General features: G+C 41.6%; 2 long non-coding RNA genes across 2 annotated transcripts in view; both read left to right on the plus strand.

Moving 5' to 3' along the window:
* The window catches only part of LOC124513780 (uncharacterized), a 28,603-nt gene extending 24,095 nt beyond the window's left edge, over positions 1-4,508 (plus strand). Inside the window, exon 4 of the long non-coding RNA XR_006962530.1 lies at positions 4,463-4,508. This is a non-coding gene — a long non-coding RNA (uncharacterized LOC124513780). The remainder of the gene's footprint in view (positions 1-4,462) is intronic.
* Positions 4,509-5,440: 932 nt separating this feature from the next.
* On the plus strand, positions 5,441-6,605 carry LOC124513776 (uncharacterized). Its single transcript, XR_006962529.1, has 2 exons — positions 5,441-5,477; positions 6,373-6,605. It is a non-coding gene; the product is annotated as an uncharacterized LOC124513776 (long non-coding RNA).
* Positions 6,606-12,217: the final 5,612 nt, after the last annotated feature.

The following is a 12,217-nucleotide window of genomic DNA, read 5'->3' on the forward strand; positions in this document are numbered from 1 at the left end:
AACAAAAAGAAATAAAAGGCATCCAGATTGGCAAGGAAGAAGAGAGTCGTTCACTATTTATAGATGACATGATACTCTATGTAGAAAACCCAAAAGACTTCACCAAAAAATTGCTAGAACTAATACATGAGTTCAGCAAAGTCATAGGATATAAAATCAAAGTACAGAAATCGGTTGCATTTCTATACACCAATAACGAAGCAGGAGAGAAAGAAATCAAGGAATTGATACCGTTTGCAATTGCACCAAAAACAGTTAGATGCCTAGGAATAAAGCTAACCAAAGAGGGTAAAAGATCTGTACTCTGAAAATTATAGAACACTGGTAAAAGAAATTGAAGAGGACACAAAGAAATGGAAGAGCATTCCATGCTCATGGATTGGAAGAACAAACATTTTTTTTCTTAGTTTTTTTTTGAACTTACGTTTTTTTTTTTTAAGTTTATTTATTTTGAGAGAGAGAGAATGCACACACAAGCAGGGGAGGGGCAGAGAGAGAGGGAGAGAGAATCCCAAGAAGCAGGGGGAGGGCAAAGAGAGGGAGAGAGAGAATCCCAAGCAGGCTCCAGGCTGTCAGCACAGAGCCTGACATGGGGCTCAGTCTCACAAACCATGAGATCATGACATGACCCGAAATCAAGAGTCAGACGCTTAACCGGCGGAGCCACCTAGGTGCCCCAGAACAAACATTGTTAAAATGTCTATGCTACCTAAAGCAATCTACACATTTAATGTGATCCCCATCAAAATACCACCAGCATTTTTCACAGAGTTAGAACAAATAATTCTAAAATTTATATAGGACTACAAAAGACCCCGAAGAGCCAAAGTAATCCTGAAAAAGAAAAACAAAACTGGAGGCATCATGATTCTAGATTTCAAGCTATATTATTATTATTTTTTAAAGTTTATTTATTTTGAGAGAGAGAGAGAGAGAGAGAAAGCCAGTGGGGGAGGGGCAGAGAGAGAGAGGGATAGAGGATTCGAAGCAGGCTCTGTGCTGACAGCAGAGAGCCTGATGCAGGGTTTGAACTCATAAGCCATGAGATTATGACCTGAGCCGAAGTTGGACACTTAACCAACTGAGCCACCCAGATGCCCCTCAAGCTATATTATAAAGCTGTAGTCATCAAGACAGTATGGTACTGGCACAAAAGCAAACACATATATCAGTGGAACAGAATAGAAAACCCAGAAATGGACCCACAACTATATGGTCAACTAATCTTTGACAAAGCAGGAAAGAATATCCTTTGTTGAAAGATGGTCTTTTCAACAAATGATATTGGGAAAACTTGACAGCAACATGCATAAGAATGAAACTGGACCACACCACTTTCTTACACCATACACAAAAATAAATTCAAAATAGATGAAAGACCTAAATGTGAGGCGGGAAACCTTCAAAATCCTAGAGGAGAGCACAGGCAGCAACCTCTTTGACCTTGGCCATACCAACTTCTTACTAGATACATTGCTGGAGTCAAGGGAAACAAAAGCAAAAATGAACTATTGGGACCTCATCAAGATAAAAAGCTTCTGAACACCGAAGGAAACAATCAGCAAAACTAAAAGGCAGCCTGTGGAATGGGAGAGGATATTTGCAAATGACATAGAAGACAAAGGGCTAGTATCCAAAATCTACAAAGAACTTAATCAAACTCAACACCCAAAAAACAAATAACCCAGTGAAGAAATGGGCAGAAGACATGAATAGACATTTTTCCAAAGAAGACATCCAGATGACTAACAGACACATGAAACAATGCTCAAGATCGCTCACCATCAGGGAAATACAAATCAAAACCACAATGAGATACCACCTCACACCTGTCAGAATGGCTAAAATTTAACAACACAAGAAACAACAGGTGTTGGTGAGGATGCAGAGAAAAGGGAACCCTTTTGCACTGTTGGTGGGAATGCAAACTGGTGCGTTCACTCTGGAAAACAGTATGGAGGGTCCTCAAAAAGCTAAAAATAGAACTGCCCTACAACCCAGCAATTGCACTACTAGGTATTTACCTAAAGGATACAAAAATACTGATTCAAATGGGTCATGTACTCTGATGTTTATAGCAGCATTATCAATAATAGCCAAATTATGGAGAGTCCAAATGTTCATCAACTGATGAATGGATGAAGAAGATGACATATATGTATGTGTTTGTGTGTACACACACACACACACACTGGACACACACATATATATACATACACACAATGGAATATTACTCAGCCATCAGAAAGAATGAAATCTTGCCATTTGCTCCTATGTGGATGGAGCTAGAGGATATTATGCTAAGTGAAATAAGTCAGTCAGAGAAAGACAAATAACATATGATTTCACTCCTATGTAGAATTTAAGAAACAAAACAGATGAACATAGGGGAAGGGAAATAAAAAAGAGAGAGACAAACGATAAGAGACTAAACATAGAGAACTGAAGGTTGATGGAGGGAGGGGGGTGGGGGATGGGCTAGATGGGTGATGGGCATTAAGGAGGGCAGTTGTTGTGATGAGCATTGGGTGTTGTATGTAAGTGATGAATCAGTGAATTCTGTCCCTGAAACCAATATTGCACTGTGTTAACTAAGTAGAATTTAAATAAAAATTTGAAAAAAAAAACAAACCAAAAAACCCAAAAGACCCCTTTTAAGCTGGGACAGTTCCATGTAGAATGTCTGCTCCTCATCTTACTCTGTTTAATCATTTTTATTTTTATTAAAACATTTTAAAAATATTCATTTTTTGAGAGAGAGAGTGAGTGAGTGAGTGGGGGGAGGGGCAGAGATAGGGAGACACAGAATCTGAAGCAGGCTCCAGGCTCTAGGCTGTCAGCACAGAGCCCAGTGCGGGGCTTGAACCCATGAACCATGAGATCATGACCTGAGCCGAAGTCAGACACTTAACTGACTGAGCCATTCAGGCACCCCATGTAATCATTTTTAAACTTTATACATGTTGCCTGTCAAACCTTTGTAGAAACGACATGCCTAATAGGGTGATGCTAGCTTAGTGCTTCAAGATGATCTTCAGCGTTTACCTCAGAGGGGAAATGTCTGACAGTTCTCCCTCCTACCCTTCCCTGTTACTCAAACGTGACCTCAGTGGTTTCCAGTCTATCCACTTTCCCTTTTATATGGGTTGTGACCATCAAGGAAGATCCTTTCTGGCACCAAGGGGACGAAACCACTAAATATGAAAAAAAAAAAAGACACCAAAAAATCACAACCCTGATTCCTGTTCAGCAATGCTTTTGAAGAAAGACCTTGATCAAAAGGGGGAAATATGAAAATACAGTAAAACCTTGGTTTGCAAGCATAATCTATTTCGGAAACATGCTTGTAATCCAAAGCACTTCTATATCAAAGCGAATTTCCCCATAAGAAAGAATGGAAACTCAGATGATTCATCCCACAACCCAAAAATATTCATAAAAAATGATTACAATACTGTAATACACTTCAAAATAATAAAACATAAAATATAAAGAAAGATAAATAACCTGCACTTACCTTTGAGAACTTTCGTGGCTGGTGTGAGGGAGACGGGAGAGGAGGATTATTGTGTAGGACGACTTTCACTATCACTAACGAAATCACTGCTATCTATTGGCTCAATGGAATCTTTTTCTTTTTGTGCAACTTTAACAAGGAACCTATCCAATGACACTTGCTTTTGCCTCCTTTTGAGGATTTTGTGGAAATGTGACATTGCAGTGTCATTAAACAGATTTCATCGCTTGCACTGCTACAGCCGTATTTGGGTGGTGCTTTTCTATAAAAATTTTGCACTGTTTCCCACATTTTACACATCTCCCTAATCTCCTTTGGAGTGAGGGATTCCTCCACCTTTTTCTCCTCCTCTGCAGATGAGATCTCCTCTATAACCTCTTGCTGTTGCTCACAATGCAGATTCATCAGTTTGATGGTGGTTAGCTCCGGGCCACATTCCTCCACCAGCTCTTGAATCTTATCCTCTTTCACCTCTAGTCCCATGATCTTCCCCAGGGTTATAATTTCATCGACAACTGGCGGCTCCTGTTCATGAGCAGGCCTCTCTAAGTCATGTCTGAGAACACAATCAGGCCTCAGTTTTCTCCAAGCAGATGAGGGTTCTCTTGGTGATCCCATCCCAGGCTTTATCGATGATCTTGAGGAAGTTCACGATGTGGAAATGATTTTTCCAAAACTCTTGGAGGGTAAGATTTGTTCCTTCAGTCACCTTGAAGCATTGCTGAAATAGTGCTTTGGTGTAAAGCTTTTTAAAATTCAAAATGACCGGCTGATCCATGGATTGGAGGACTGGAGTGGTGTTGGGAGGAAGGAACCTGACCTTAATGAACTAAGATTCCTCCAGTAAGTCATCCTCAAAGCCTGGAGTATGAGCAGGAGCATTATCCATAACCAGCAAGGCTTTGAGGGGCAGATTCTTTCCTAAAAGGTATTTCTTTACTGCAGGACTGAAGACCTTGTTGATCCACTCAATGAACAAGATCCAGGTGACCCAAGCCTTGTTGTTGGACCTCCACATAACATTTAACTGGCTCTTCTGCACCTTGCATTTCTTGAAGGCTCATGGATTCTTGGAATGATACACAAGCGAGGGCTTGACTTTGAAATCTCCACTTGCGTTAGCACAAAGCAAGATGGTGAGATGGTCTTTTGTGGACTTGTGACCGGACATTGCATTCTCTTCTTCTTTAATGTAGGTCCTCTTTGGCATCTCTTTCCAAAAAAGCCCCATCTCATTGCAGTTAAAATCTTGTTCCGGCAGGTAACACTTGGAAACCATGATCTTATGGAACTCAGTAGCAAATGCCTCAGCTGCCTTAGCGTCCGAACTCACAGCCTGTCCGTGCCTCACAATGCTATGGATGCCACCTCTCCTCTTAAAGTTATCAAACCATCCCCTGCTTGCCTTGAAGACTTCTTAATTTTCTGTTGATGTACCTGGCAGTTTACTTATGAGGTTGGTGTACAAGGCCTTTGCCTTCTTGCAGATAAAAGTTCTTGGTCACTGTATCACCTGCTAGTTGCTTCTCATTTATCCAAACCAGAAGCAACTTTTCTACATTTTTCAGAATACGTGCCATTTCTTTGATATTCTCGTGACTCCTTTTGCTGCATCTAGTCCCATTGTTTCTTCTTTCTTCTTTAATATTGTGCAAATGGTCAACGTAGACTTCTTATGAAGTCTTGCAATTTTGGCCACTTGCATACCTCGTTTGTACTTCTCAGTGATTTCCTTCTTTTTTTTAATAAAAAAAATTTTTTAACGTTTATTTATTTTTGAGACAGAGAGAGAGCATGAATGGGGGAGGGTCAGAGAGAGCGGGAGACACAGAATCCGAAACAGGCTCCAGGCTCCAGGCTCTGAGCTGTCAACACAGACCCTGCCATAGGGCTCGAACCCACGGACCGCGAGATCATGACCTGAGCCGAAGTCGGACGCTTACACAACTGAGCCACCCAGGTGCCCTGTTTCTCCTTTTTTTAAAAAAAAATTTTAATGTTTATTTTTTGAGAGAGACAGTGCATAGGTAGGGGAGGGGAAGAGAGAGAGGGCAACACAGAATCCGAGGGAGGCTCCAGGCTCCGAGCTGTCAGCACAGAGCCCGACGCAGGGCTTGAATTCACAAACCAAACTGTGAGATCATGACCTGAGCTGAAATTGGACACTTAACCGATGGAACCACCCAGGCACCCCTCAATGATTCCTTCTTAACTTCCACCGTAATCATCTCCTTCTTACCGCCTTTCTTTTCAACCTTTTTCTGCATGGGGGCCATTGTATATGCTCGCATGGATGTTGACTACAGTACAGTATTAATGAACTCTTGCCATATACTGTATTTAATGTAACTGGCAATAAGGCAGCAGAGGAAAGGGCTATGTCTGCCAGCAGCCTGACCTAGAATGAAGCAAAGCATTCCGATGCTTCTTCTTATATGAAGAAGGAAAGGACTGTCCAGAGGTGCTTTGAAGTGACAAAAAATACACTAGTGCCAGTTATCGGCACCTTCCAGCGTTCTGAAAAATCACTGATTTCTGCCAAACACCGTGGCTTGAGACCAAGCATCCGAGCATGAGAGGTGATCACCCACAATCCTGCAGTGAGAGAGGGGGGGGGGGGGAAGAACCATTGGCTCAGTTGTGATCATGTGATTTTCAGCATCTTGTACTACTCATATTGCAAGACATCACTTATCAAGTTAAAATTTATTAGAAATGTTTGCTTTTCTGTTACTTGCAGTCCAAGGTTTTACTGTAAAGGAAACCTCATTTAAAATGGAGTCAGGAAGCCCTGAAGGGAGACCTCTCACACATTACCACTTGCTGTAAGAAGCCTGTCTCACATTTCCCTGCAGGAAGCAGCTTACTATATGTACCCCAGCCTGAGGAAGGAAGAATTTCTCCTTGCTCAACAACAGCCCAGCCAGTGAGAACTCAGTGAAACAGCCCCTCCCAGCTTCCTCTCTTCCCCTGTAAAAGCAGAACCCTCTCCTCTGTTCTCTGGGTTTGCCTATGGTTTGCCATAGTTTGCTTGTCCTGAATTGCAATTCCTCTGCTATTCCTAATAAATTCATTTTGCTGGTAAAAATAACTGGCTCCTTTGTTTTTTAAGGTCAACAGAAGCAGAAACCACCTGTGGTTCTGGGAACAGACTAAAGGGGTCTGAAAATCTGAGGTTTGCTGAGAAGGGAGGTGGTGTCTGGGGCATTCACATAGTTGCTGTGGGGGTTGGGAGAGAGTGAAACTCTTGCCCATTACCTACTTCCCACTACCCCACTCCTTTAAGCACTCAGGATGTTAATTGATCTGGTGGCCTTTATGTAAAACATTAGTGTGCAAACTTCTGCCAGCAGAAATCTGGGCATAGTTATATTGAATTGTGCTTTTATTTTTTATTGGGGGAGGTAGGAGTTTCATCTGTCTTTCTAAGTTTCCCCCTTTGTGTCCTCCATGTGATTATTACTGGTCAAGTGGGACCAGTGGCCAGAGGTCTGGGCTTCCCATCATTGGTGCTCTGCCCACCCTGTGCCTGGAATACAAGTAGGGTGGGAATCCACACAGGCCCCAGGGCTCTCTAGGAAGAGCCCACCATGGTTGTAGAAAAGAATACCATGGCTGGCTCTATTCAGTTACCAGATGGGATTAAATAATAAAAATATGTGAGCACTCAAATTATACCAGACTCTTCTTGGATGACTTTATGTCATCTCATTTAATCTTTCTAACAACCTGTAAGATAGATCCTTATTATCCCCATTTTACAGTTGAGGACATGGGTTTAATTAACTTACCTGGGTTACCCAGTTTGTATGTTGCAGATCTAGGATTTGAAATTGGATTTGAAATCTCATCCATCTGATTCCAGACAGCTGCTCCTAACCACTGCCTGATTTGAAGCACACAGGGCAATGTGCTCTTCCTGAATCTATTTCCTGCATCACATGTCTTATTTTCTTAGATTCCACCATTTGAGATTCAATCCTTTGGATCATGAAGGCTTTTCCTACCCCAGGATCCCTTTATTATTATTATTATTTAGCGTTTATTTTTGAGAGAGAGAAAGACAGAGCATGAGCAGGGGAGGGGCAGAGAGAAAGAGGAAGACACAGAATCTGAAGCCGGCTCTAGGCTCTGGGCTCGAACTCATGAACTGTGAGATCATGACCTGAGCTGAAGTTGGACACTTAACTGACTGAGCCACCCAGGTGCCCCTAGGATCCCTTTTTTAAAGGTATCTATCCATAGGAGCAGCAATGGCTTAAGCACATTAGATAACATTTGAGTGGAGGAAAATGGGTTGTTAGCTAAGTTCCTCAAAGGACATGGACAGTTGTTTCCTCAAGGTAGTCAGTTTTGGCAAATCAGGAACACAAAGGTCCAAAGAAGAATAGATAAGATCAAGTATACATTTTATATTGGTCTTCTCAGAGATTTGCTACCATTGATAAAGCCAACTCTTTGGGGCCTGCTCTACTGTTTTTGCATTCGAGATGACTTACTAGCACATAAGGTAAACGACACCTTTTAATTTTTCGAGGCCTCTGACTTAACCATCTGTAGCCTTTTTTGCTTCCTTCACAGTTCCCTTTATTTCTCGAGATTATAGGAAGATTCAGTCATGTACCTGTATCACGAAGGAGTTTTTCCCCTAGCAGGCTGAGATAGCATGCCATCATAGGTCCTTTGATAGTCCGCTTTTGCTGTACATTTTAATGGGTACTTGTTCAGCTTAAACAATCTGTATGATATTAACAGTATATTATTGAGTACATGTTATATTCCAGACATTGTACTAAGCACTTTACATGCATGATCTCATTAAAGCCTCATGAATCTGAGAACAAACTCCATCCCAGAAAGGCCAACTTGTTTGAAGTCACAAAGATAGTAGCAGAATGAGGATTTAGGTCTAGTCTGACTTCAGAGTCTCATAACCATGCCTGGTGGTAGCTAGAGATAGAATGTAATAATGGATTTAAATATAGAAATAGGGGCCCTGAAAAAAGGTGGTAGGGTATTTACTTACTAACAATGTAGTCTGTGCTACCCTCTTGCTGATTCCTGTAGGGATAACTATCAATGAAATAGCACGTTTATTTATTTTTATTCTTTTATGTTTATTTTTGAGAGAGAGAAAGTGCACACGAGTGTGTGAGTGGGGATTGGGCAGAGAGAGAGAGGGAGAGAGGGAATCCCAAGCAGGCTCCACAATGTCAGCATAGAGCCCTACGTGGGGCTCGAACCCACAAACTGTGAGATCATGACCTGAGCTGAAATAAGAGTTGGATGCTTAACTGACTAAGCCACCCAGATGCCCCTGAAATAGCACATTTATAATATTATCTAATATAAGCAAATAATAAATAACAATTACTGTTAGTATTAGTTTTTATTTGTAGCAAATATTCATTGAGTGCTTTCTACATGTCAAAGATTGGGCAAGGTTCTGGGGATACAGAAGTAAGCAAAAAATACATGTTTTTTGCTTTCTTGTGCTTATAATTTAGTGGCAGAAACAGGCATTAAACGATCGCTCTGATGACTATGTAATTACAGAGATAAGAGATCAGAAGGGAGAGAACATGGTTCTCAGGGGGCAAATAACAAAAGAACCTGAAATAGATGGTGGGTTGGGATCAGGGAAGGCTTCCCTGAAGAAGAGAAGTAAGGATGAGTTGGAATGAAGTAGGTGAACAGGGAGTGGGAGTCTGCAGCTGAAATGCACATCTCAGGGAAGGGAACGGCATTAGCACATGTCTTAAGGATTTGGTCTTAGTGCTAAGAGCACTGAGAAGTCACTGGAAGGTTTTAAGCAAAGGTGTGCCATGATCAGATTTACATTTTAGTAAGATCACCTGAGTTGCTGCAGGGATAGTGGATTGGAGGGTAGTGAAAGTGGAAGTCAGGGGACCAATTAGCCATAGTCTAGGCTAGAGATGGTGACTTAGACCAGGGTGGTGGCAGTGGAGATGGAAACATATTTTGGAGGTGATAAATTTCTTGGAGGTGGTGCTGATAGAACTTGGTGATAGATTTAGTAAGGAGATGCCAGGGGCACCTGGGTGGCTCAGTTGGTTAAGCATCATGACTCTTGATTTTGGCTCAAGTCATTATCTCACAATTTGTGGGATTGAGCCCCATGTCAGGCTCTGTGCTGACAGTGTGGAGCCTGCTTGGGATTCCCTGTCTCCCTCTCTCTCTGTTCCTCCCTTGGGTGTGTGCTCTCTCTCTTAAAATAAATAAATGTTTGAAAAATGGAGGTATTGGATGGCAGAGGACAGTGATGCCCTTTAATCTTCACAACTACCCTCTGAAGGATGTGTTACTATCCCCTCTTTTACAAAGAAGGAAACAGACTTCTCGTGGCTTTAGCATAAAGTCTACAGGCTTCATACGACCCTCAGGACATTATATAAGCTACAGTGTGTTGACTTACATATCCTGGTCTCTCTGCCATCATCCACCTAGTTCTCTGTGCTCTAGCTACAGTTGCCTTTTAGTTATTTGCTATGCCAAGTTCCTCCTAGTCTTAAAGCCTTTTCATATGCTGTTCACTTGATCTGAAATGCTTTTTTCCTTTTTGCTTGGCTCATCTTTCCTTGGGGAAACCCCTGACCTATCCGACTGGGTTAGGCTTTGAGGCTATCTGCCTCTCACAACACTCTGTACTTTTACAGTTATTAATTACACATCTATCTAGTTTTTTGTGTGCTTATTTTTGGACTGTCTCACCTACAAAACTGTAAGCTCTGGAGAAGGGATCTTGTCTGTCTTGTTTATCATCCCGTTCCCAGTAACTAGCATAAGGCTTAACATATCATAAGGTGTTACATATATATTTGGTGAATGAATGACTGAAGCTTATAGAGTCTAAGCTAACATGTCTACCGTTAAGCAGTATGTGACTAATCTAAGACTTGGACCAAGTCTACCTAATAGGAGAGCCCAAGCCCTAACCAGTAATATTGGCACTGTTCTTGTTTGCAACTGAAATACTTCAAAGCCATACAGCAATTGCTAAAGAACTTAGAATCAGCTTTCTTTTTCCTCCTCCATTTCCTCCATTCTTCTTTCTTTTCCTTCCTCTCTCCCTTCTCACAACCCTGCCTGCCTCCCTGTCTTTTTCTTTCTTTTATAAGATTTGGAAAGACTATTAGAAGTCATCTTGTCCAACCTGTGCATTTTACAAACGATCAAACTGAGGCTAGAGCAAACTGCCTGCCCAAAGGCTACAGTTATTGGCAGACTCAATAGATAACTTTATCTTTTCTGGTGGGCATCATTCCAGCAAAATCAATGGAGATCTAATTTATTTCCATCTTGTTTACTCAATGTCTGTTTGTTATAACCAGGTTAGTCTCATCACTGACCTGGACACATGTTTTGCTAATTTTTATCTTAGTAGCATGATCCACAATGGTCCCTTTGCTTGGGATCTGTTTTTTCTTTTCAACCTATCCTTCAAGCCCCAGCTCAGTTCTTATCCCCTCCATGCAGACTTTCTGGCTCATTGTAAAGTCATACAGCAGCCTAGATCACTCATTTGACCTTTAATCACAAATTAATGTGTATTTTCTTTTTTTAAGAAAAGTTAACTTATTTATTTTGAGAGACACAGAGAGACAGAGCTCGCGAGCAGGGGAGGGGCAGAGAGAGGTGGGGAGAGAGGATCCCAAGCAGGCTCCGTGCTTTCAGTGTGGAGCCAAACACGGGGCTCAAACCCATGAACTGTGAGATCATGATCTGAGCCAAAATCAAGAGTCAGATGCTTAAACAGCTGAGCCCCCCAGGTGCCCCATTCTTATAAATATTCTTATGTGTGTTTTTTCTTCTTTATAGACTGCCCTCACCCCAAGCTTATCAAGCACCATATCACATAGTGTGCCTCTTTTATAATCCTTTTGATCCCTAGAATGGTGCTATACACATGGTAGACACTCAATAATTGTTGAATGAATGAATGAATAAATGATGTAAGCAAGGAAAAAATGAAATGGTAAATTCTGCCATCTTGTGGCTATCAGTCTTTAGTGTTGCCATTTTCACTGTTTTTCATGTTGAAATTAGAAAAGTGGCACATGGTAATAAACAAACGAGATGGTGGTGAGTGGGAGAGGTTTCTTTTTCTTTTGATTAATGTACCAACGGCATGGTTGCTGATATTTTATAAGAGAAAACAGATCGAGGGAAACTAAAAACCAAACTAACCATGTACCTAAGGACTGGGGAATATTGATTGGATTTCCTCAGGTACAATTCCTTCTTTGAAAGGGACAAGTAAAAGAAATTGTCACAACACACCCAACAGAGCTCTGATCAGATGACCAAGCTACTCATTTCGGGGGATCTATTAATGGACCTTTTGTGAGAGTCATCTGGGGAAAAGAATCTCTGCCTTTGAGTTAATGGGCTTAAGATCCAGCCTTTGTTTTGTTGAGCAGCCTTGTGTGGATCACACAACCTCTTTGTCTCAGTTTTCTTTTCTTTTTTCAACCCCCCCCCTTTTTTTTTTTGAGAGAGAGCAAGAGCGAGAGGCAAAGGGAGAGGGAGAGAGAGAATCTTTTCTTCTCTTAAATGTTTATTTTTCAAGAGAGAGACAGAAAGCACAAGTGAGGGAGGGGCAGAGAGAGAGGGATAGAGAGAATCCCAAGCAGGTACCATTGCCCAGCGCAGAGCCTGACACAGAGCTTGATCTTACGA

Source organism: Lynx rufus, unplaced genomic scaffold, assembly GCF_022079265.1.
Source record: "Lynx rufus isolate CCGP_SWC_20201006 ecotype Redwood Valley unplaced genomic scaffold, mLynRuf1.p SCAF_19, whole genome shotgun sequence".
Classification (NCBI taxonomy): domain Eukaryota; kingdom Metazoa; phylum Chordata; class Mammalia; order Carnivora; family Felidae; genus Lynx; species Lynx rufus.